Source organism: Panthera pardus, unplaced genomic scaffold, assembly GCF_024362965.1.
Source record: "Panthera pardus isolate Hobbes unplaced genomic scaffold, ASM2436296v1 HiC_scaffold_27, whole genome shotgun sequence".
Lineage (NCBI taxonomy): Eukaryota > Metazoa > Chordata > Mammalia > Carnivora > Felidae > Panthera > Panthera pardus.
This window is the reverse complement of record NW_026526843.1, coordinates 57414885-57440141: the sequence shown is the minus strand read 5'-3', so window position 1 is coordinate 57440141 and position 25257 is coordinate 57414885. Positions and strand designations below refer to the sequence as shown.

General features: G+C 35.4%; 1 pseudogene; it reads right to left on the bottom strand.

Annotated features, from left to right (window-relative positions):
* Positions 1-1372: 1372 nt before the first annotated feature.
* LOC109255061 (non-histone chromosomal protein HMG-14-like) lies at positions 1373-1730 on the bottom strand (annotated as a pseudogene).
* Between the last annotated feature and the right edge of the window lie 23527 nt (positions 1731-25257).

Genomic DNA, 25257 nt, shown 5'->3' with positions numbered 1-25257 from the left:
CCAAAGAGATAAAAGATTTGTATGCTGAAAACTATAGAAAGCTTATTGAAAGAAAGTGAAGAAGCCACAAAGAAATGAAAAAAAAAATTCCATGTTCATGGGTTGGAGGAACAAACATTGTTAAAATGTTGATACTACCCAAAGCAATCTACACATTCAATGCAATCCCAATCAAAATACTACCAGCATTCTCAAAGGTAGAAAAAACAATCTTAAAATTTGTATGGAACCAGAAAACACACTGAATAGCCAAAGTAATATTGAAAAAGAAAACCAAAGCTGGAGGCATCACAGCCCCAGATTTAACCTTTATCACTTAGTATAATATTCTGTAGAGCCATCTATGTTGTTGCAAAAGCAAGATTTCATTTTTTAAGGCTGATTAATATTCAATTGTGTATATATACCACTTTTTTATAATGTAAATTTTATTGGTTGTTCTAAGGATCACTACACAAATTTCAATTTGTACACAATTCTTAACATATATACTGAAAACCTAAAAGGTCATGTAGCTGCAATTGTTTTGTGAAAGTTATTCCAGTGGCAATCCTGCTTAAAATTTGGAGGCAAATTTTTCTTAACAGTATATAAATTACCAATATCTTAAACGTTGATACACTGTAACATTGTTAAGTCCCATTATTTCACCATTAATAAAATATACATTACATATCCAAATTTTCAATCTTATGTAGCACATTGACAAAGTTACTAGATAAACTGGACTACCACTACAAAGATGTTATGGAGTGCACAAAATTCTGCCAGGGAGAGCCGAGATCAAGGAGTGGTTTTCCTCAGGAAACAATCCTACCAAGAACAAATGGGAATAGTAGTTATTTAAAATGTTCAAGACATATTAAATGCATGACTGACTCCAGATTTCCATTTAGTATGCTTTGTATTATAGGATATAAAAACTATCCCATCCAGGGATGCTTTTTCCAGGATATAACAACTATCAAGTTGAGTGTCTGACTCTTGGTTGTAGTTCAGGTTATGATCTCACAGTTCATGGGTTCGAGCCCCACATCTGGCTCTGTGCTGACAGTGTGGATCTGCCACTCTGCTGTTCATGCTCTCTCTGTCTCTGTCAAAAATAAATAAATAAACCTTTTAAAAAAACCTATCCCATGTATGGAATGTTAAGCTGACAGCCAAGATAATCAAAGCCTCCCATATTCACTATACTGCTATTTTCTTGTTGTACCAAAAAGTAAACAACCATACAATTATTTCACTTCTTAAAAAAAAAACATTTACACTTAAAAAGTAGTATGAATGAGATTCCTTCCTTCTTAAAAATGTTTATAGAGCTACTAAAAAACTTGCATTTACAAAATAGTTGATAAAAAATATTCCTCTGGATTGCACAAGAAAGGAGACAGGGAGCACTGATAAGACATGGTATATGATATTAATCAAACTTGGCTTCTTTCTCTCCTGCTTCATCAGAGGCTGGACTCGCCTCATTTTTAGTTTCTCCATTTTCTGCATGTAAGTCTTCTTTTATTTCTTGGTTAGCCACTTCAACCTGTTCTCCCTTTGGTCCCCCTTTCCACTTTGTTTCCACCTTCTTTGTCTGAAGATTTATCCCTTCCTGCCACTTGTTTTGGCTTTGTTTCCACTTTTCAGGAGACGGGTTTGTCTCACAACGTCCCCACTCTCGTCTTGGGCTCCTCCTTTGCCACCCCCTCAGTGGAGATGAACTTTCTTTTAGGTATCATGGCAAAGTGGCTGGTGTGTGCTGGGTGCCTGAGGGTCAACGGGGTGCTGAGAGCCTTCATGAAGTTGGGCTCTATACTGCTTTTCTTTTACCCTTTCAACTATGGATGGACACTTAACTTGTTTCCATATCATGACTATTATAAGTAATGCTACAATAAACATAGAGTTACATGTATCTTTTAGAATTAACTTTTCGTGAGTTCTTTTTGGCAAATACCCAATAGTGGAATTATTGGAATATACAGTATTTTTAGTTTTAATTTTTGAGGAATCTTTATACTGTTTTCCACAATGACTCTACCAATTTGCATTCCCACCAACAGTGCACAAGGGTTCTTTTTTCTCCACATCCAAACCAACACTTGTTATTTCTTGTCATTTTCACTTTAGCCATTCTAACTCACATGAGGTGATATCTCATTGTGTTTTCTAAATGTTTATTTATTTTTTTTAGAGAGAGAGAGAGAGAGAACACACAGGGGAGGGGCAGAGAGAGAGGGAGACAGAGGATCTGAAGCAAGGTCTGTGCTGACAGCAGAGAGCCTGATGCGGGGCTCAAACTCACAAACTGAGAGATCACGACCAGAGCGAAAGTTGGACACTTAACCAACTGAGACCCCCCAGGCGCCCCTCTGTGTGGTTTTGACTTGCCCTTCCCTGATGAGGATGACTGATGTTGACAATCATTTCATGTGTCAGTTACCCATCTGTATGTCTTCTTTGGGAAAAGATCTATTCAGAATTTCTTCCCAGGTTTTAATCAGATTAAGTTTGTGGTGTTGCATTGCATAAGTTCTTTATATATTTTGGATACTGACCCCTTATTGGATATATCATTTGCACATACCTTCTCCCATTCAGTAACTTGTCTTTTTGTTTTGTTGATGGTTTCCTTTGCTGTGAAAAGCTTTTTATTTTGATATAGTTCCAATAATTTAATTTTGCTTTTGTTTCTCTTGTCTTAGGAAACATATCTTAAAAAATGTTGCCATGGCTAATGTCAAAGAAACTACTGCTTGTATTCATTTTTAGAATTTCTATAGTTTCAGGTGTCACATTTAGGTCTTTAATCCATCTTGAATTTATTTTTGTGTATGGTGTTAGAAAGTAATCAAATTCCATTCTACTTCCATCTAATTACATATATGTAGTTGGACTGTTTTCCCAACATCTTTTCATTGAAAATACTTTATTTTTACCATTCTATATTCTTGCCTCCTTTGTCAGATTAATTGACCATATAACTGTAGATTTATTTCTAAGGTCTCTATTCTGTTTCAGTGATCCATGTGTCTATTTTTGTGCCAGTAACATACTGTTTTGATGACTACAGATTTTAAAAATCTCTCAAAAAATTGGGCTTAGTGTGAAAATTCCATATAATGGCCATATAAAAATAAAAATACAGTTTACATCATGCTCAATTTTGAAAAGTTGAGAATTTTTCTCCTAAGATCAGGAAAAAGACTCGGATATCCACACTCACCACTTTTATTCAGTGTAGTACTGGAAGTCCTAGCCACAGCAATCAGACAAGAAACAAAAATAAGAAACATTCAGTTGTCTAAATAAAAAGTTAAAATTTCACTATTTTCAGATGATGTGATATTATATTTAGAAAATTCTGAACACTTCACAAAAAAAAAAACTGCAGTAAAGACACAGGATACAAAATTAATACCCCAAAATAATAGTACTTCTATACACTAATAACGAAGTACCAGAAAGAGAAATTAAGAAAACAACTCCACTTATTACTGCACTACAAGCATAAAATACTTAGAAATAAACTTAAAACTAAAAGGCAACCAACGAGATGGGAAAAGATATTTGCAAATGACATATCAGATAAAGGGCTACTATCCAAAATCTATAAAGAGCTCACCAAACTCCACACCCGAAAAACAAATAACCCAGTGAAGAAATGGGCAGAAAACATGAATAGACACTTCTTTAAAGAAGACATTTGGATGGCCAACAGGCACATGAAAAGATGCTCAACGTTGCTCCTCATCAGGGAAATACAAATCAAAACCACACTCAGATATCACCTCACACCAGAGTGGCCAAAATGAACAAATCAGGAGACTGTAGATGCTGGAGAGGATGTGGAGAAATGGGAACCCTCTTGCACTGTTCGTGGGAATGCAAACTGGTACAGCCACTCTGGAAAACAGTGTGGAGGTTCCTCAAAAAATTAAAAACAGACCTACCCTATGATCCAGCAATAGCACTGCTAGGAATTTAACCAAGGGATACAGGAGTGCTGATGCACAGGGGCACTTGCACCCCAGTGTTGATAGCAGCACTCTCAACAATAGCCAAATTATGGAAAGAGCCTAAATGTCCATCAACTGATGAATGGATAAAGAAATTGTGGTTTATATACACAATGGAGTACTACGTGGCAATGAGAAAGAATGAAATATGGCCCTTTGTAGCAACGTGGATGGAACTGGAGAGTGTGATGCTAAGTGAAATAAGCCATACAGAGAAAGACAGATACCATATGTTTTCACTCTTATGTGGATCCTGAGAAACATAACAGAAGACCATGGGGGAGGGGAAGGAAAAAAAAAAAAGAGGTTAGAGTGGGAGAGAGCCAAAGCATAAGAGACTCTTAAAAACTGAGAACAAACTGAGGGTTGATGGGGAGTGGGAGGGAGGGGAGGGTGGGTGATGGGTATTGAGAAGGGCACTTTTTGCGATGAGCACTGGGTGTTGTATGGAAACCAATTTGACAATAAATTTCATATATTGAAAAAAATAAACATAAAAAATTAAAATTAAAATTAAAAATTAAAAAAAGAAATAAACTTAAATAAGTGAAAACCTGTACTTTGAAAAAAAAGTAAAACATTGATTAAGGAAATTGAAGATGACACAAATAGAAAGATATTACATGCTCATGAATTGGAGGAATTAGTGTTATTCAAATGTCCATATTGCCCAAAGCAATCTATAAGATTCAATTTAATTCCTATTAAACTACCAACAGTAGTTTTCACAAAACCAGAACAAATAATACTAAAATTTGTATGGAATACCTGAAGATCTCAAATAGCCAAAGCAATTCTGAGAAATAATAACAAAGCTGGTGGAATCACAATACCACATTTGAAGACATACTACAAATCTGTATAGAACAGATTAATGAAACAAGAAGCTGTTTCTTCAAAAATAATAAATAAAAATGACAAGCTTCTATCCAGACTTATCAAAAAAAATGAAAAAAGAAACACCCAGGTCCTGCTCTGTACCACAATAACTACACATAATTTAAGTTGTTCATTGGAACTAGCACATTATTGATAAACCTGTATTTGAAAGCAATATCCTATTCAAGTGACAGAAAAATGAAGACAGCCAATAATTTTTTTTTTTGTGAGAGGCTACTGAAGTATAGGGTTAATGTAGCATCAAGCCAACACTATACTGAGATCCTAGGAGGCAGGAGCATTCCTGAGCCTCCTCTATGGGCATGACTCATTTCTAGAGATAGTGTTACATGAGATGATTGAATCCTACTAGGCATATGCTGGGGCTTTGCCTTTTGCTTTGTTTTGTGTCATTTGTCAGCAGGAATGATTGAAATGTGAGGTGTAAATTGACACGTATAACTTGTATAAGCCAAACACCCCATTTGCCACAGATATCTAGGGTTCCAAACAGTTATACCTACAGATCTACCTGAACATCATGGTGCAGGGCAAGAACACCAGCAATTTTATTGGAATGAAGCCAAGTCACCGTCTTTTTATAATAGAGGTCCCTGGGATTGGATGAATAAAAAGAATGAGATCACCACATATATAATTGGTGAGCAAGCTAAAAGTGAGGCAGTGAACAATATCTTAGTAGCGTATCAAGGAAATATTCATGATAGGCATTGTGATCTGTGAGAGGAACAGGAATGAGGTGCCTTCAGTGAAGCAAAAGTTTGGGGTCAGTAGTGAATAGGAGGCATTTCATGGATGTGTTACAGTAACACATTAAAGGGGATAGAATGCACTTGCGTTCATGGAAGAAATAACCATTACTGGCAGGACTGTGAACCCCTTGTTAAGGATAAATGATAGCATAGCTGATGTGTCCTTTCTAACAGACCATTTTGACACATTCTCAAAAGTTTTCTTACACTTTCATACAAGCCATAGGCTTCAGCTACAGAGGTAGTAGATATAATTTTTACTTCTTGCCTGATTGCTGTGGCTGTGGTTTCCAGTACTACACTTAATAAAAGTGGTGAGTGTGGACATCCTTGTCTTTTTCCTGACCTTAGGAGAAAACCTCCCAACTTTTCAACATCGAGCATGATGTTAACTGTATGTTTCTTTCTTAAATGGCCATTATATGCCATGTTCCCACTAAGACCAATTTGTTGAGAGATTTTTAAAACCATTAATGGATATCAACCTTTGTAAAATGGTTTTTCAGCATTTATTGAAATGACAATATGATTTTATCTTCCATTCTGTTGATATGGTGCATCCCATTATTGATTTGTGGTTATCAAACCTTCCTTGCATCCCTGGAATAAACATCGCTTGATTGTGGTGAATATCCTTTTCAGTGTGTTGTTGAATGTGGTTTGCTAATATTATTTGGAGGATTTTGAACCTATGTTCATCAGGGATATTGGTCTGGTTTTTTTTTTATTTTTGTTTTTTGGGGTTTTTTTGGTAGTGCTTTTGTCTGGTGTTGTTATCAGAGTAATGCTAACCTCACTGAATGTATTTGAAAGCTTTCTTTTGTATCCTATTTTTTTGGCATTTTTTGAGGAGAATAATGGTTAACCTTTTAAATGTTTGGTAGAATTCACTTGTGAATCCAGCTGGTCCTGGAATTTTATTTTTGATTGAGTTTCCTTATCTATTCAATTTTGTTACTAATAATCAGTCTGCTTAGATTTTCTATATCTTTGTGATACACATTGGAAGACTGTATGTTGCTATGAATTTATCCATTTCATTTACGTTGTTCAATTAGTTGGCATATATATATATATATATGCTTATACATATATATATATATATATATATATATATATATACACATATATACTGCAGTAATTCTTATAATCCTTTGTATTTCTCTGGTGTCAGTTGTTACTTATTTTTTGTTTCTGATTTTACTTATTAGGGTCCTTTCTCTTTTTTTTTTCTTCATGAGTCTGGCTATGGATTTATCAATATTGCTTATATTTTCAAAGAACTAATTTTTGGATTCATAAACATCTTTTAAGTTTTTATTTTATATACTTCTGCTCTGATCTTTATTATTTCTTTCCTTCTAATGACCTTGGACTTTGTTCTTGTTTTCCTACTTCCTTTAGGTGTAAGATTATATTACTTATTTTAGCTTTTTCTTGTTTAAGGTAGATTTATACCACTATATATTTCCTTCTTAAAACTGGTTTTGCAGTGTCCCAAAGACTTTGGACCATTGTGTTCTTATTTGCCTTTTTTCCTAAGTATATTTTTAAAATTTATTCTTTGCTTGTTTCACTGACCAATTGGTTGTTTAGTAGCATGTTGTTTAGCCTCTAGCAGTTTTTGTTATTTCCAGTTTTCTCTCGTGATTGATTTTTTGTATCACACTGCAGTGGTCGTAAAAAATGCATGGTATGATTTCAATATCTGGACTAACATGTGAACTATCCCAAACAATGCTTAATGTGACTAGATAAGAATGTGTCTTGTGTTGTTTTGAATGAAATGAAATGTATATACCAATGTTGTCCATCTGGTCTAATGTGTCATTCAAAGCCACTGTTTCTTTATGGATTGTCTTAGATTATCTATCCATTGCTTTAAGTGGATAAAGTCCCCTACTATTATTTAATTATTATTGATTTCTCTCTATATGTCCCTTAATATTTTCTTTATGTATTTAGGTTCTCCAGTGTTGGGTGTATAGGTATTTACAATTCTTATATCTCATTTTTTTATTGATCTCTTTATCATCTTGTAATATATTTATTTGTCTTTTGTTACTGTTGTTTACTCTTTTACATTTCCTATTTTAATTCCAGTATAGTTAACATACACTATTATGTTACTTTCAGGTGTACAATATAGTGATTCAATTATTCTATATATTATTCAGTGCTAATCATGATAAGTGTACTCTTTAATCTGTGTCACCTATTTCACTCAGCCCTTTACCACCTTCCCTCTAGTAACCATCAGATTGTTCTCCATAGTTAAAAGACTGTTTCTTGGTTTCTCTCTCTATCATTTGCCCCTTTGTTCATTTTCTTTGTTTCCTAAGTTCCACACATGAGTGAAATCATGTAGTATTTGTCTTAATCTGATCGACTTACTTTTTTAGCATATATTATCTAGCTGCATCCATGTTATTGCAAATGGCAATAATTCATTATTTTATGGCTGAATAATATTATATATGTAACATCATCTTTGTCATTTAATCTACTGATGGACGTGTGGACAATTACTATAATTAGACTATTGTAAACAATAATGCAACACTACAGGGATGTACACTCCCACCACTGTTGTTCAACATAGTACTGGAAGTCTTGGCCTCAGCATTCAGAAAACAGAAAGAAATAAAAGGCATACAAATTGGCAAAAAAAAGTCAAACTTTCACTCTTTGCATGTGACATGATACTCTACACCAAAAACCCAAAAGACTGTATCAAAAAACTGTTAGAACTCATAAGGGATTCAGAAAAATTGCAAGATACAAATACCAACATAGAGAAATTGGTTTCATTTGTATACACCAATAATGAAGCAGATAAAGAGATTTTCAAGGAACCTATCTCATTTACAATAGCACCAAACTTCATAAGATACCTGGGAATATACCTAACCAAAGAGGTAAAATATATCTACGCTGAAAACTATAGAAAGCCTATGAAAGAAATTGAAGAAGATAAAAAGATATGGAAAACCATTCCATGCTCATTAATTGGAAGAACAAATATTGTTAAAATGTCGATACTACACAAATCAATCCTCACATTCAATGCAACCCCTACCAAAATAACACCAGCATTCTTCACAGAGCTGGAACAAACAATCCTAAACATTGTATGGAGCCAGAAAAAGACCCTGAATAGCCAAAGTAATGTTGAAAAAGAAAACTAAAGCTGGAGGCATCACAATTATGGAACTTAAGCTGTACCACAAAGCTGTAATCATCAAGACAGTATGGTACTGGCACAAGAACAGACACATACCTCAATGGAACAGAATAGAGAAACCAGAAATAGACCCTCAAATGTATGACCAACTAACCTTTGATGAAGCAGGAAAGAATATCCAATGGAAAAAGACAATCTCTTCAACAAATGGTGCTAGGAAGACAGGATAGTGACATGCAGAAGAATGAAACTGGACCATTTTCTTACACCATACACAAAAATAAATACCGAAATGGATGAAAGAACTAAACGTAAGACAGAAAGCCATCAAAATCCTAGAGGAGAAAGCAGGCAAAAACCTCTTTTGCCTTGGCTGCAGCAACTTCTCACTAGATACATCTCCAGAAGTAAGGAAAACAAAAGCAAAAATGAACTGCTGGGACATCATCAAGATAAAAAGCTTCTACATAGCAAAAGAAACAATCAAGAAAACTAAAAGACAATTGATGGAATAGGAGAAGACGTTTGCATATGACATATCAGAAAAAGGGTTAGTATCCAAATTCTATACAGAACTTATCAAACTCAACACCCAAGAAATGAGTAATATAGTGAAGACATGAGGAAAAGACATGCATAGATACTTTTCCAAAGAAGACATCCTGATCACTAAGAGACACATGAAACGATGCTCAACATTACTCACCATCACAGAAATACAAATCAAAACCACATTAAGATATCACCTCACACCTGTCAGAATGGCTAAAATTAACAACTCAGGAAAACAAACAAACAAACAAAAACGTATGTTGGCCAGAATGTGGAGAAATGGCAAAACTTTTGCACGTGTGGTGGGAATGCAAACTGGTGCAGCCACTCTGGAAAACAGTATGGAGGTTCCTCAAAAAATTAAAAATAGAACTAACCTATGACCCAACAATTGCACTACTAGGTATTCATCCAAAGGATACAAAAATGTTGATTTGTAGGGGCATATGCAACCCAAAGTTTATAGCAGCACTATCAACAATAGCCAAATTATGGTAAGAGCCCAAATGTACATCAATGGATGAATGGATAAAGAAGATATTGTAGGGGCACCTGGGTGGCTTAGTTGGTTAAGCATCTGACTTCGGCTCAGGTCATGATCTCGCAGTTCATGAGTTCGAGCCCTGCATTAGGCCCTGTGCTGACAGCTCAGAGCCTGGAGCCTGCCTCAGACTCTCTGTCTCCCTCTCTCTGCCTCTCCCACACTCATGCTCTGTCTCTCTCTCTTTCTCAAAAATATATAAACATTGAAAAAAATTTTGAAGACTATATATATATATATATATACACACATATACATATACACACACATACAGTCCAATACTACTCAGTAATGAAAAAGAATGAAATCTTGCCATTTACAACTATGTGAATCAAACTTGAGTGTATTATGTTAAGCAAAATAAGTCAGTTAGTGAAAGTCAAATATATGATTTCACACATACATGTAATTTAAGAAACAGAACAAATGAACATAGGTGAATAGAAGGAAAAATATGATAAAAACAGAGAGGGAGGTAAACCATGAGAGACTCTTAAATACAGAGAACAAACTAAGGGTTGTTGGAGGGGAGGAAGATGGGGCAATGGGCTAAATTGGTCATGGGGATTAAGTAGGGCACTTGTTGGGATGAACACTGTGTGTTATATGTAACTGATGATGATTGGTTTACCTCTGAAACTGTTAACTAACTTGAACTAAATAAATATTTTTTTAAAAAAATAATGATACAATAAATGTAGGGGTGCATATATCCTTTTGAATTTGTGGTTTCATATTCTTTCAGTAAATACTTAGTTGTGTGATCCCTAGATTGTAAGGTGTTTCTGACTTTAAAGTTTTGAAGAACTTCCATACAGTTTTCCACAGTGGCTGTACTAGTCTGCATTCCCATAAAATATCAAGGAGAGCAAGAAAAATGCCATATGATTTCACTCATATTTTAAAATAAAGAAACAAAACAAATGAACATGGTGGGGGAAAGAGAGGCAAACCAAGAAACAGACTCTTAACTACAGAGAATAAACTGATGTTTACTAGATGGAAGGTAGACAGGAGGATGGGTTAAATAGGTTATGGATATTAAGGAGGGCACTTATCATGACCACCAGGTATTGTATGTAAGTGATGAATCCTTAAGTTCTACATTGGAAACTAATATTATATTGTATATTAATTAACTGGAATTTAAATCAAAGCTTGGGAAAATAAATTACTTATATTGTAACATCTTCACTGGTATTGGAAAATGTTTGCTGTATCCTTTCATAATTGAAAATATATTTTTAAAACTATAAAGAATGCAAGTGGGTTTCTTTTTTGTCAAATCCTCACCAACACCTTCTGTTTCCTCAGTTGTTGATTTTATCCATTCTGACATTTGTTAGGTGATATCTTGTAGTTTGACTTACATTTCCTTGATGAAGAGTGAGGTTGAGCAGCTTTTCATATTTCTGTCGGCCATCAGTATCTCTTATTTAGAGAAAAGTCTGTTCATTTATCCTACCTATATTTTCATTGGATTGTTTGGTTTTGTGGTGTTGAGTTGTATATTATTTATATATTTTACATATTAACCGTTTATTGGATATATCATTTGTAAATACATTCTCCCATTCCGTAGGCTTTTAGTTTGTTTATTGTTTCCTGTGTACAAGTTTTGATTTTGATAGAATCCAAATAATTTACTATTGCTTTCATTTCTTCTGTCTAGGTGACATACCTAGAAAAATGTTTCTGTGACTGATTTCAGAGAAATTATTATCTGCGCTCTCTGCTAGAATTTTTATGGTTTTGTGTCTCCCATTTAGGTCTTTAATCCATTTTGAGTTTATTTTTGTAGATAGTGTAAGAAAGTGGTCCAGTTTCTTTCTTTTCTTTTTCTTTTTCTTTTTCTTTTTCCCTGCGCGTATTAATGCCTCTTTTGTCAAACAGGTAATTGACTATAGAATTTTGGGTTTGTTTCTGGGCTTTCCATCCTGGTTCATTGATCTATGTGTCTATTTTTGTGCCAATTCTCTACTGATTTGTTTACTACACCTTTATAGTATAACTTGAAATCTGGAATTATAATACCTCCACTTTTTTTTTTCTTTTTAAAGATTATTTTGGCTCTTTGGGGTCTTTTTTCATGCCATACAAAATTTAGAGTTATTTTTTTTACTGCTGTAAAAAGAGGCTGTTGGTATTTTGACAGCTATTGTATTAAATCTGTAGATTGCTTGGGTAGTATGAACATTTTAGCAATATTTTTTCCTTTATTGTGCATAAAATGTCTTTCAATTTGTTGCCATCTTCAATTTCCTTCATCAATGTTTTATAGTTTAAAGAGTACAGGTATTTCACCTGTTTGGTTATGTTTATTCCTACATATTTTGTTAATTTTGGTGCAGTTGTAAATGGGATTGCTTTCTTAATTTCTCTGTCATTGCTTCATTATTAATGTATATAAATGATTTCTGTACACCAATTTTGAGTTTTGACACCTCACTGAAAGGCTTTCTCAGTTTTAGTAGTTTTTGTTGGAATCTTTAGGGTTTCCTTTATACAATATCATGTCATCTGAAAATAGTGAATGTTTTACATCTGCTTACCAACTTGGATATGTTAAATTCTTCTTTCATGTTTCATTTCTGTGGTCAGGAATTCCAACACTATGTTAGATAAAAATGATGAGAATGGAAGTCCTTGTACTGTTCCTGATCTTATAGGGAAAGGTGTAAGTTTTCCCCCTTTGAGGAAGATGTTAAGTGCTTTTTAAAATTCTTATTTAAATTGTAGTTAGTTAACATACATTACAATATTGGTTTCAGGGGTAGAATTCAGTGATTCATCACTTACATACAACACCCAATGCTCATCATAACAAGTTCCCTCCTTAATACCCATCACCCATCTAGCCCATTCCCGACCCACCTCTTTCCATCAATCCTCAGCTTGTTCTCTCTAATTAAGAGTCTATTATGGTTTGTTTCCCTCTCTCTTTCCCCCCTTCCCATATGTTCATCTGTTTTGTTTCTTAAATTCTACATATGAATGAAGTAATATGGTATTTTTCTTTCTATGATTTATTTAGTTTAGTATAATACACTCCAGCTCCATCCATGTCATTGCTAATGGCAAGATTTCATTCTTTTTGATTGTTCAGTAATACTCCATCGCATATATATATGTATATATATATATATATATATATACACACATATATATACACACATATATAATCTTTATATAGATTTTATATATAATCTGAATCTTTATCCATTCATCAGTCGGTGGACACTTGGGGTCTTTCCATAGTTTTGCTATTGTTGATAATGCTGCTATAAACATCAGGGTGCATGTACCCTTTGAATGTGTATTTTTGTATCCTGTGGGTAAATAGTAGTGCAATTGCTGGATCATAGAACAGTTCAATTTTTTACTTTTTGAGGACTCTTCATACTGTTTTCCAGAGGGGACTGAACCAGTGTGTATTAGCTGTGTGTTTATCATTTAAGCCTCTTATTTTGTTGAGGTATATTTTCTCTAAATCTACTTTGTTGAAGGTTTTTTTTTTATCATGAATTCACGTTGTGCTTTGTCAAATGCTTTTTCTGCATCTATTAAAATGATTGTATGTTTTTTGTCCTTTCTCTTATTGCCATCATGTATCATATTATTTTGTGAATATTGAACTACACTTGCATTCCTGGAATAAATCACACTTGAATTTGGTGAATTTTTTTTGAATAATTTTTAATGTATTATCAGATTTGGTTTTCTAGTATTTTACTAAAAATTTTCTGTCTATGTTCCTCAGAGATATTAGTTAGTATTCTCTTTTTTGTGGAGTTTTTATCTGGCTTTGTTAACTGGTAATGCAAATTTCATAGAATTAATTTGGAAGTTCTCCCTCTTCTAATTTTCAGAGTATTTTGAAAATAAATATTATCTCTTCTTTAAATGTTTAGTAGAATTTACTTGTAAATCCATTTGGTCCTTGACTTTTGTTTGTTGTAAGTTTTAAAATTACTAATTAAATTTCACTGCTGGTTATTGGTCTGTTCAAATTTTATATTTCCTCCTGATTCAATTTTGGGATACTATGTATTTCTATGAATTTACACATTTCTTCTAGGTTGTCCAATATGTGGGAATTTAATTTTTCATTGTATTCTCTTATAATCATTTTTATTTCTGTGGTGTCAATTGTTATTTCTCTTGCTTCATTTCTGATTTTTTTGAGTTCTCTCATTTTTTATGAGTCTGGCTATGAGTTTATCAATTTTGTTGATGTTTTCAAAGAACCAGATCCTAGTTTCGTTGATCTGATCTTTTTTTTTCTTCTTAAATTTTTATGTAGTTTATTTCCGCTCTAATCTTTATTATTTCTTTCCTTCTACTGGTGTTTTGCGTAAAGGATTTTATTTGAGATTTTTCTTGCTTCTTGAGGTAAGCCTGTATTGCTATGAACTTCCCTGTTAGAACAGCTTTTGCTGCATCCCACACATATTGGAAAATTGTGTTTTCATTTTAATGTGTTTCGATGCATTTTTAAATTTCTTCCTCTATTTACTGGTTGGCCCATTCATTGGTTAATAGCATGTTATTTAACCTTAATGTATTTGTGGTCTTTTCAGACTTTTTCTTATGGTTGATTTCTAGTTTCATAGCATTGTAATCAGAAAACATGCATGGAATGACTTGATTTTGGGAATTTTTTGTGACTTGTTTTGTGTGGTAATATGTTATCTGTTATGGAGAATGTTCCATGTGCACTTAACAACAAAGTGTATTCTGTTGTTTTAGAATGGAATGGTCTAAATCTATCTGTTAAATTCATCTGGCTTAATGTGTCATTCAAACCATTGTTTTCTTGTTGACTTTCTGTTGGAAAATATTCCCATTGATAAAAGTGGGGTTTTAAAATTACCTACTATTATTGTATCACTATAAATTTGTTTTTTGTGTTTGTTATTAATGGCTTTAAGTATTTAGGTGCTTTCATGTTGGTTCCATGAGTATTTACAACTGCTATACCTTCTTGTTTGATATCCCCATTAATGATTATACAGAATCTTTTTTCTTCTCTTGTAACAGTGTTTGTTTTTTAAATGTTTATTTATTTATTTTGAGAGAGAGAGACAGAGAGAGAGGGAGGAGGATAGAGAATGCAAAGCAGCCTCTGCACCGTCAGTGGGGAGCCTGACGTGGGGATTGATCTCACTAACTATGAGACTATGACCTGAACCGGAATCAAGAGCCAAATGCTTAACCAACTGAGCCACTCAGACACCACTACAGTGTTTGTTTTAAATTTTATTTTATCTAATTTAAGTATTGCTACCCTATCTTTCTTTTAATATCAATGTGCATGAAAAACGGTTCTCCATCACTTTACTTTTGATCTCCTTGTGTCTTTAGGTCTGAAGTGAGTTTCTTATAGGCATCATATACATCAATTTTGTTTTTTTATCCATTCTGTCATCCTATGTATTTTGACTGGAGTGCTTAGTCCATTTATATTCAGAGTTATTATTGAAAGATATAAATTTATTGTCATTTTGTTACTTGTTAGTTGTTTAGTAGTTTTTCTCCATTTCTTTATTTTCTTGCTCTCTTCTCTCACTTTAGTTGGCTTTTTTGGTGGAGGCTTTCTTGACTGATATACTAGGATTCCTTTCTCCATATTTTTTGCATATCTATTACTTGTTTTTGATTTGTGATTATTGTTTGGTTTGTATATAACATCTTCTGCATATAGCAGTCTACATGAAGTTTATGGTTGTTTAAATTTATACTCATTCTATACTCTTCTCCTCCCCATGAGTTAGGTATATAGTGTCATATTTTACATCCTTTTATTTTGTGAGTCCCTCTACTGATTTTACAGATATCCTTATTTTTACTGCTTTTGTGCTTTCTACTTTTCTTACTGCTGCTTATGGTCTTTCCTTTCCATTCAAGGAGTCCTCCTTAATATTTCTTGTAGTGCTGGTTTAGTGGTCATGAATTCTTTTAACTTTTTGTTTGTCTGTGAAATTCTCTATTTTTTGTTCTATTCTGGAAAAAATAGTCTAGCTGGATGTAGTATTCTTGGTTGCAATTATTTTCCATTCAGCACATTGAATATAGTATTGCACTCCCTTCTTGCCTGCAAAGTTTTGCTGAAAAATTTGCTGATATGCTATTCGTTTCCCCTTGTATGTAATGATCTCCTTTTCTTTTGCTGCTTTAAAAATTCTGTCTTTCTCAGTACTCTTTGCCATCCTAATTACTTTCTGTCTTGGTGTTGACCTTCTTGGGTGATTTTGTTTGTGTTTCTCTGTGCCTCTTGGATCTGGATTTCTGTTTTCTTCCATAGATTTGAGAAGGCTTCAGCTATTATTTCTTCAAACAAAATTTCTTCCCCCTTTTCTTTCTCTTTTCTTTTTGGGATCCCTGTAACTTAGGGTGTTGCTGGATTCCCTAAGTGTATTCTCATTTTTCATATACATTTTTGGTCTCACCTTCTGTGCTTGATTACTTTCCATTTCCAGGTCACTTATTTGTTCTTCTGCTTTGTCTAATCTACTGTTTATTCCATCTAGTTTATTTCTTTTCTTTTCTTTTATTAAGCTTTAAAATTTTAATTCCAATATTGTTAAGTCATTTATGAGAGTGGGTGTACTCCATCTAGTTTACTTTTAATTTTATTTATTGTGTTCTTCACCGTATTGATTCTTTTTTTTAATCTCACCTTTAAGCATCTCACTGATGTCTTCCACTCTTTTCTCATGTTCAATGAGTATCTTTCAGATCACTAATTCAAATTTTCTTTCTGGTATATTACTTATCTTTGTTTCACTTATGTCTTTTGGTGATTTTGCCCTGTTCTTTCCTTTGTGTCATATTCTTCTGTATCCTCATTTTATCTAATTCTCTGTGTCTATTTCTCTGTGTTAGGAAAGTCAGCTATGTCTCCTGGATTTGAAGGTAATGGCCTTATGAAGAAGAGGTCCTGTAGTGCCCTGCTGTGCATTGCTTCCTGTTCACTAGAACCTTGTGCTTCAGAGATGTCTCCTATGTGTGATGTGTGTGGCCTGCTGTCTTGCTTAAGTTGCTTTTTCTTTAGTCCAGTCATCCACAATGGCTGTCTGTTATAGATAGTGTTTTGTCCTTGTGGTGGTAATGGGCAAGTCTAAGGTTGCCCTGGTCAGAACAGGTCTTTGCCATAAATGCAGTAACAGCAAACCGCAAGGTGGTTTCCTTGTGCTGTCCCCCGAGTGGTTTCCATTGCTGGATGAGTCCTGCAGTTACACCAGTTGTCTATCTTTAGCCCACTGCTAGGGGGCTAAAGTCAGGAAGTAAGCTGACTCCCATCCCAGGACTGTCTGCATCAGGGTGGAGGCCATGGGCACAAATAAGGGAGAAAACTTGCCCCTCTGCCACACTGGGGAGCCTTCACAGGGAGGACAAATCCTCATAACATTTGTCTTTGAAAAACAGAGGGGCTGAATTTTGTGAAATCTTATAAGCAGTGGGACTTAAAACACAGGATTTTAAAAGATCAATAAGCTTTGCTCTGGGACAGCCAGGAGGGTAAGAAGAAACTGAGTCCCTGGCCTTAAGGAGACAGCACAACAAACGGCCTGCAGAGATATGGCATAGAAGTAGCAGTTTGACAGGTGTCTGAGGCATACTGGAGGGAGAGTTATTTGTTCATCTCAGAGCCTGTCCCAGAGGGACAGAAATCTCTGAGGAATTCTTCTAGGAACAGAGAAACTGGAAAGTGTCATTTCTCTCCCTGCTCCCTAGCATAAACACAGGGCCACCTACAGTACTCACAACCTATCTTGCTAGCACTGCTGCCCCAGCCCCCACCACCCACCCCACCCTGCCACACACTGCTTCTGTGTAGGTCTGAGATAAGTCTTTTGTAGGCAACATATACATGGGTATTACTTTTTACCCATTCAGTCACCATATGTCTTTGATTAGAACATTTAGGTAATTTATCCTTACAATTATTATTGATATGTATGTACTTGAAACTCTGTTATTTGATTTGTGGTTCTTTTTGTAGTATCTGTATGTTCCTTTTTCTTTTTCTCTTGCTCCCTTTCTTTGTAATTGAGTTTCTGTGTGTTTTTTTTTTTTTTTGGTTTTCTTTCTTAATTTTCATGCACTTATTTTAGGGTTTGGATTGTGGTCATTGTAAGCTTCATATATAGCATTCTAAGTATAACAGTGAATATTAAGTTGATGGTCATTTAATATCAAATGCATTCTAAAAAAACAACTTTTTATTCCCTTGTCCACATTTTATTTATATACTGGATGACGTTATGTTGTTTTGTTTTGTTTTTTGATTCATCATAATGTTTGTAGTTTTCCATTGGTGCTTATATATTTGAAGCAACAAACACCTTCTCAGGTATTTACTTTTTGCTTTCACATGAGGTCTACTGTTCTTTGGTCTTGTTATATGTAGGATTTTCTATGACTTTGTATGGATAAATTTGCTCCAAATATTTGTCCCTTTTGTGGCAGAATTCTTAAGCTTGCATATCTTTTCTGATTCTTGCAACCCACTATGTTGGCTGCTATGAATTTCTGTTTTATTTTCAAGAAAGTGTTCCTATAGCTCGCATTTGTAGTTTCTCCCTTAACCACAGGCTTTGGTTTGCTTATTTGTGTTTACTGGACTTGGTCTTGCCATTGTACCCAGAAACATACACATGTAAACAGCTTCAGAGTTGAGGGAAGTGTTAATTTAGCACTCTGGGCATTAGTGGTGTCATGGACTTGGTAAGAAGATCTTTCTGTGAAGTTCTCCTAGATATTTATGGCAAGACAACATGCTCAAGTTCTGTGTTCCATCAGTAAGAACCTTGTGCCTTTAATGCCATTTGATATTATTTTATGCCTCTTTACCAATCTCTTCCTTCCCCTGAGTCATGAAGTTCCTGCCTCTGTGCCCTAGTTGAGGCTGGAGAAAAATAAGTTTCTCCACAAGTGTCCAATACAGATGGAATAATTTGTAATTCACTGTTTTCCTTTCTTCCCACAGGAAGTCACCACTAGCAAGTTCACTCTGTGTCACATACTGTCACTTTGGAGAATGGTGACACTGGCAAATTTCTTCTTACACTGTCTATTGCATCCAAAATAATATTTTATCCTGTGGTGCTGTGATAGAATCCCCCTTCTGGAAGGCTTGGCTTATACAAATTATCTGTCATTTGTTGGTGTCTGCCCAGCTGAGCAGTTTTTGAGTTTTCCCTGACCACAACCAAGAAAGATTTGAGCAGGTTCACTGGCTGTGTTGGTTCTGCAGCTGGTACTGAGTTCTTTTTGTCTATTACCAGATGCACGAGCAAGCAAAACTCTTCCTCAGACTCTTGATGTGGACTGTGCTGGAACCCACAGTTTCCACAGAAGCACTATTGCTTATAGATGAATGCTTAATAGGTAGTTTTAAAAGGAATACAAATAGAAGGACTGTGTTACATCATATACAACAAATAATGCTGACATTGTTCTGCAATCAAGTAGTCTTTGATAAGACTTCCAATAATACACAATGGAAAAAAAAGGATGGCCACTTTAACAAATAGTTTTAGTAACACTGGATATCCAAAAGAATAAAATGAAACTGGACTCTTACCATGCACCACATGCTAAATTAATTCAAAATAGATTAAAGACTCAAACATAAGTCTTGAAACTATAACATTCCTAGAGGAAAACTTTAGGGAAAAATCTCTTTGACAGTGTCCTGGCAATAATATTTTGCATGAGACAGCCAAAGCACCGATGGCAAAAAATAAAATAAAATAATAGACAAGTGAGATTGAATCCAACTAAAAGTTTTCTGCACATTAACAATAAACAGAGTAAAAAGGCAACCTATGGAAAAGGAGAAAATATTCACAAGACATGAATCAAATAAAGAGTTAATACCAAAATATATGAAAGCCTTATACAACTCAATAACTCATAAATAGAAATAAAACTCAAAATAGAAATAAAAGTATTGAAAATGGGCAAAATACATGAAAAGACATTTCTCAAAAGACCTACAAATGACCAACATGTATATGAAAAATAGTTTAATCATTATTTAAATGCAAACCAAAACCACAATGTGTTATCACCTCACAACTGTTAGAAATTCTTTTATTTAAAAATTAAAGACAGGGCACCTGGGTGGCTCAGTTGGTTAAGTGTCCAACTTCAGCTCAGGTCATGTTCTCACAGTTCATGAGTTCGAGCCCGCCTCAGGCTCTGTGCTGACAGCTCAGAACCTGGAACTCACTGCAGATTCTGTGTCTCCCTCTCGCTCTGTCCTTCCCCCACTCATGTTCTGTCTGTCTCTCTCTCTCTCTCTCTCTCTCAAAAATAAATAAAAACATTTAAAAAAAAGAAATTAAAAAAATTAAAGATTAAAAGAGTTGTTGAGAATGTCAAGAAAAGGGAACCCATGTATATTATTCGTGGGACTGTAAATTGGTATAGCCTCTATGAAAAACAGTATAGAAAGTACCTCAAAAATTAAAAATAAAAGTACTATATATCCAGAAATCTCATTTTTTCATATACACCCAAAGGTTTTGAAACAATTATCTCAAAGTTATATCTGAACTCCCATGTTCATTTTAACGTTATTCACAAGAGCTAAAACCTGGAAGGTATTTAAATGACCTTTGATGAATGGATGGACTTTTAAAAAGTGATATATACATATAATGGGCTATTATTCAGCCTTAAAAATAAGAAAATCCTATACTATTCTACACCATTGATGAATCTGGAGAAAATATTGTTATGTGAAATAAGTCAGATACAGAAGACAAAGAATACATAATTCCAACAATATAAAGTGTCTAAAATAGCCAAACCCATAGAATCAGAAAGTAGAATGGTATTTGCCAGACACTGGGTAGAGGAGCATATGGGAAGATATTTGTCAAAAAGTACATTTTATTTATACCAAATAAATAAGTCCTAGAGATCTGCTGTATAGCATAATGCCTATAGTTAATAATACTGTATTCACATAAATTTAACTAAAAGGTTATGGCATATGTAATATGTTCTTAATACTGAAGAATTAGAAGAAGAAGAAGAAGAAGAAGAAGAAGAAGAAGAAGAAGAAGAAATGTTTGGATGTCATCTGTGTTTATGGAATAGATTGTGATTATAGTTTCATGAGTCATGAGTGTGTACTTACCAATCTTATTAACTTGTACACATTGAATATGAACATTATATATATATATAGGTATATATATATTGATATATGTATATATATATATGTATACATATATATATATACACACATATATATATATTACCTAAATAAAATGACTAAAAAAGAAGTACATGAGGGATATGAAGAAGCTATATGTACTATTATAGCAACTTTTCTGTGAATCTCAAATTACTCCCAAAGTGTTTTCATACAACTAAACAAACATTAAATTGGAGGGTGTTGGTTCCAGAGAAGATAAGGAAAGAATACTTTAAACTTTTCTCCAATACTAACTAGTTTGAATACATAGAAAAACTACTTGAAGATTCTTAAAAGTAAATGGTAACAGGTGGATGGGGAGAAAAAATGAAGAACTCAAAGTACCATTTAAAAACCTTATTTTGGATAGATATCATAAGATGGCAGTGTAGGAGGACGCTGGGGTCACTGTGTCCTGATGATCACTTGGATTCCACCAACATCTGCCTAAATAACCCAGACAACCGCCAGAAGAGTAGCAGAAGGGACTCTCCGGAGCCAAGTGTAGACAAGAGGCCCACGGAAGAGGGTAGAAAGGGCGGAGAGGCGGTGCACACTACAAGGACTGGTGGGACATAGGGCGGTGGAAGGGAAGCCTGCTTGGCAAGGCAGAGCCCCCGAAGTCTGGCTTGCAAAAGCAGAGGGGCTGGACTCCATGAGTTCTGACAACCAGCAGGACTTAACATGTAGAATGTTAAAAGTCAACAGCTCTGTCCTCGGAGAGCGGGGAGGGCAAGAGGACACCAGGAAGGAGAGTTGCTGAGCCTCAGAACACACAGGTCAGCTCGGTGGGGAACAAAGGCACTGGCCAGTGCCATCTCCCTCTCCCATCACTCAGGCAAAATCCCAAAGGGAACCAGTTCCCATCACTGAACTTGCTTGCACCTCACAAACACTCCACACTGAACTTCTGTGGATCCATCCCTCCAACGGGTCTGCCTCCCTCCCAGTGAAGCAGGGCCCCTCCCGCAGGGGCCCATGGACAGCAAAGCGAGCTAAGTATGCCCCTCCAGCCCCTATGCACCTTGCGGATCCACCCCAGCTAATAGGGCAGATTCCATCAAAGCGGCACCACAAGCCTGGCAGAGTGCAAGTACCCCAGACAGGGGCCACACCACGCCACAGTGAGGCCTGCCCCTGGGAGAGGGGAAAATAAGGTATACACCAGTCTGACTGTGGCCATGGCGAGGGCTGGGGGGTAGACATCGGGTCTGACTGCGGCCCTCCCACCAACACAAGTTACTCCAGACAGTACAGGGGAAGTGCCCTGAAGTTCCATGCCACTCCAAGGATTACACAAAATGACAAAACATAAGAATTCTCCTCAAAAGAAACTCCAGGAAGGAGCGAGAGCTAACGAATTGATTAAAAACTATTTAAGCAATATAATGGACCATGAATTTAGAATAATAGTCATAAAATTAATCGCTGGGCTTGTAAAAAGTATAGAGGAGAGCAGAGAATCTATTGCTACAGAGATTAAGGGACTAAGAAATAGTCATGAGGAGTTAAAAATGCTTTAAATGAGGTGCAAAATAAAATGGAGGAGGTCATAGCATGATTGAAGAGGCAGAGGAGAGAATAGGTGAATTAGAAGATAAAATTATGGAAAAAGAGGAAGCTGAGAAAAAGAGAGATAAAAAAATCCAGGGGTATGAGGGGAGAATTATAGAACAAAGTGATGCAAACAAATGGAACAATATCTGTATCATAGGGATTCCAGATGAGGAAGACAGAGAGAAAAGGGCTGAAGGTGTACTTGAAAAAATCATAGCTGAGAACTTCCCTGATCTGAAGAAGGAAAAAGGCATTGAAATCCAATAGGCACAGAGAACTCCCTTCAGATGTAACTTGAATTGATCTGCATGATATATCATAGTGAAACTGGAAAAATACAAGGATAAAGAGAAAATTCTGAAAGCAGCTAGGGATAAACAGGCTCTACCTTACAAAGGGAGACACATAAGAGTAGTGGTAGACCTATCTACTGAAACTTGGCAGGCCAGAAAGAAAAGCAGGAAATCTTCAATGTGATGAACAGAAAAAATATACAGCTCAGAAACCTTTATCCACCAAGTCTGTCATTCAGAATAGAATGAGAGGTAAAGGTCTTCCCAAACAAAAACTGAAGGAATTCATTACCACTAAACCAGCACTACAAGGATCCTAAGGGGGTTTCTGTGAGTGAAATGTTGCAAGGACCACAAAGTATCAGAGACATCACTACAAGCATGAAAACTACAAACATCACAATGACTCTAAACCCGTATCTTTCAATAATAACACTGAATGTAAATGGGCTAAATGCTCCAACCAAAACACATAGGGTATCAGAATTGTTTAAAAAAAAACCAAAACATCGATTTGCTGTCTACAAGAGACTCATTTTAGACCTCAGGACACCTTCAGATTGAAAGTGAAGGGATGGAGAACTATCTATCATGCTACTGGAAGTCAAAAGAAAGCTGGAGTAGTCATACTTATATCAGACAAACTAGACTTTAAATTAAAGGCTGTAACAACAGATGAAGAAGGACATTATATAATAATTACACGGTCTATCCATCAGGAAGAGCTAACAATTATAAACGTCTATGCACTGAATACAGGAGATCCCAAATATATAAAACAATCACAAACCTAAACAACCTTATTGAATAGAATGTTGTAATTTCAGGGGACTTTATTATCCCACTTACACCAATGGATAGATCATCTAGACACATGGTCAATAAAGAAACAAGGACCCTGAATGATACATTGGATCAGATGGACTTGACAGATATATTTAGAACTCTGCATCCCAAAGCAACAGAATAGACTTTCTTCTCGAGTGCCATTAGAATGTTCTCCAAGATAGATCACCTACTGGGTCACAAAACAGCCCTTCATAAGTATACAAGAATTGAAATCATACCATGCACACTTTCAGACCACAATGCTATGAAACCTGCAATCAACCACAGGAAAAAGTCTGGAAAACCTCCAAAAGCATGGAGGTTAAAGAACACCCTACTAAAGAATGAATGAGTCAACCAGGCAATTCGAGAAGAAATTTTAAAAATACATAGAAACAAATAAAAATGAAAACACAACAATCCAAACGCTTTGGGACACAGAAAAGGCAGTCCTGGGACGAAAATACATTGCAATCCAGGCCTATCTCAAGAAACAAGAAAAATCCCAAATACAAAATCTAACAGCACACCTAAAGGAAATAGAAGCAGAGCAGCAAAGACACCCCAAATCCAGCAGAAGAAGGGAAATAATAAAGATCACAGCAGAAAAAACAATAAAGAATCTAAAAAACTGTAGAGCCGATCAATGTAACCAAGAGTTGGTTTATTGAAAAAATAAACAAAATTGATAAACCTCTGGCCAGGCTTCTCAAAAAGAAAAGACAGAGGGCCCAAATAGATAAAATCATGAATGAAAATGAAAGTATTACAACCAATCCCTCAGAAATACAAGAAATAATCAGGGAATACTAGGAAAAAAATATATGCCAACAAATTGGACAACCTGGAAGAAATGGATAAATTCTTAAACAGCAGACACACACTTCCAAAAATCAAAAGGAAGAAATAGAAAACTTAAACTGACCCATAACCAGTGAAGAAATTAAATCAGTTATTAAAATCTCCCAACAAATATAAGTCCATCCAGATGGCTTCCCTGGGGAATTCTACCAGACATTTAAAGGAGAGTTAATACCTATCCTTCTCAAGATGTCCCAAAAAGTAGAAATGGAAGCAAAACTTCTAGACTCATTCCATGACTCCAGCCTTACTTGGATTACTAAACCAGACAGAAGGAGACAGCCTTACTTGGATTACTAAACCAGACAGAAGGAGAACTACAGGCCAAGATCCCTGATGAATATGGGTGCAAAAATTCTCAATAAGATACTAGCAAATCAAATTCAATAGCATTTAAAAAAAATTATCCACCATGGGGCGCCTGGGTGGCTCAGTCGGTTAAGCGTCCGACTTCGGCTCAGGTCACGATCTCACGGTCCGTGAGTTCGAGCCCTGCATCGGGCTCTGGGCTGATGGCTCAGAGCCTGGAGCCTGCTTCCGATTCTGTGCCTCCCTCTCTCTCTC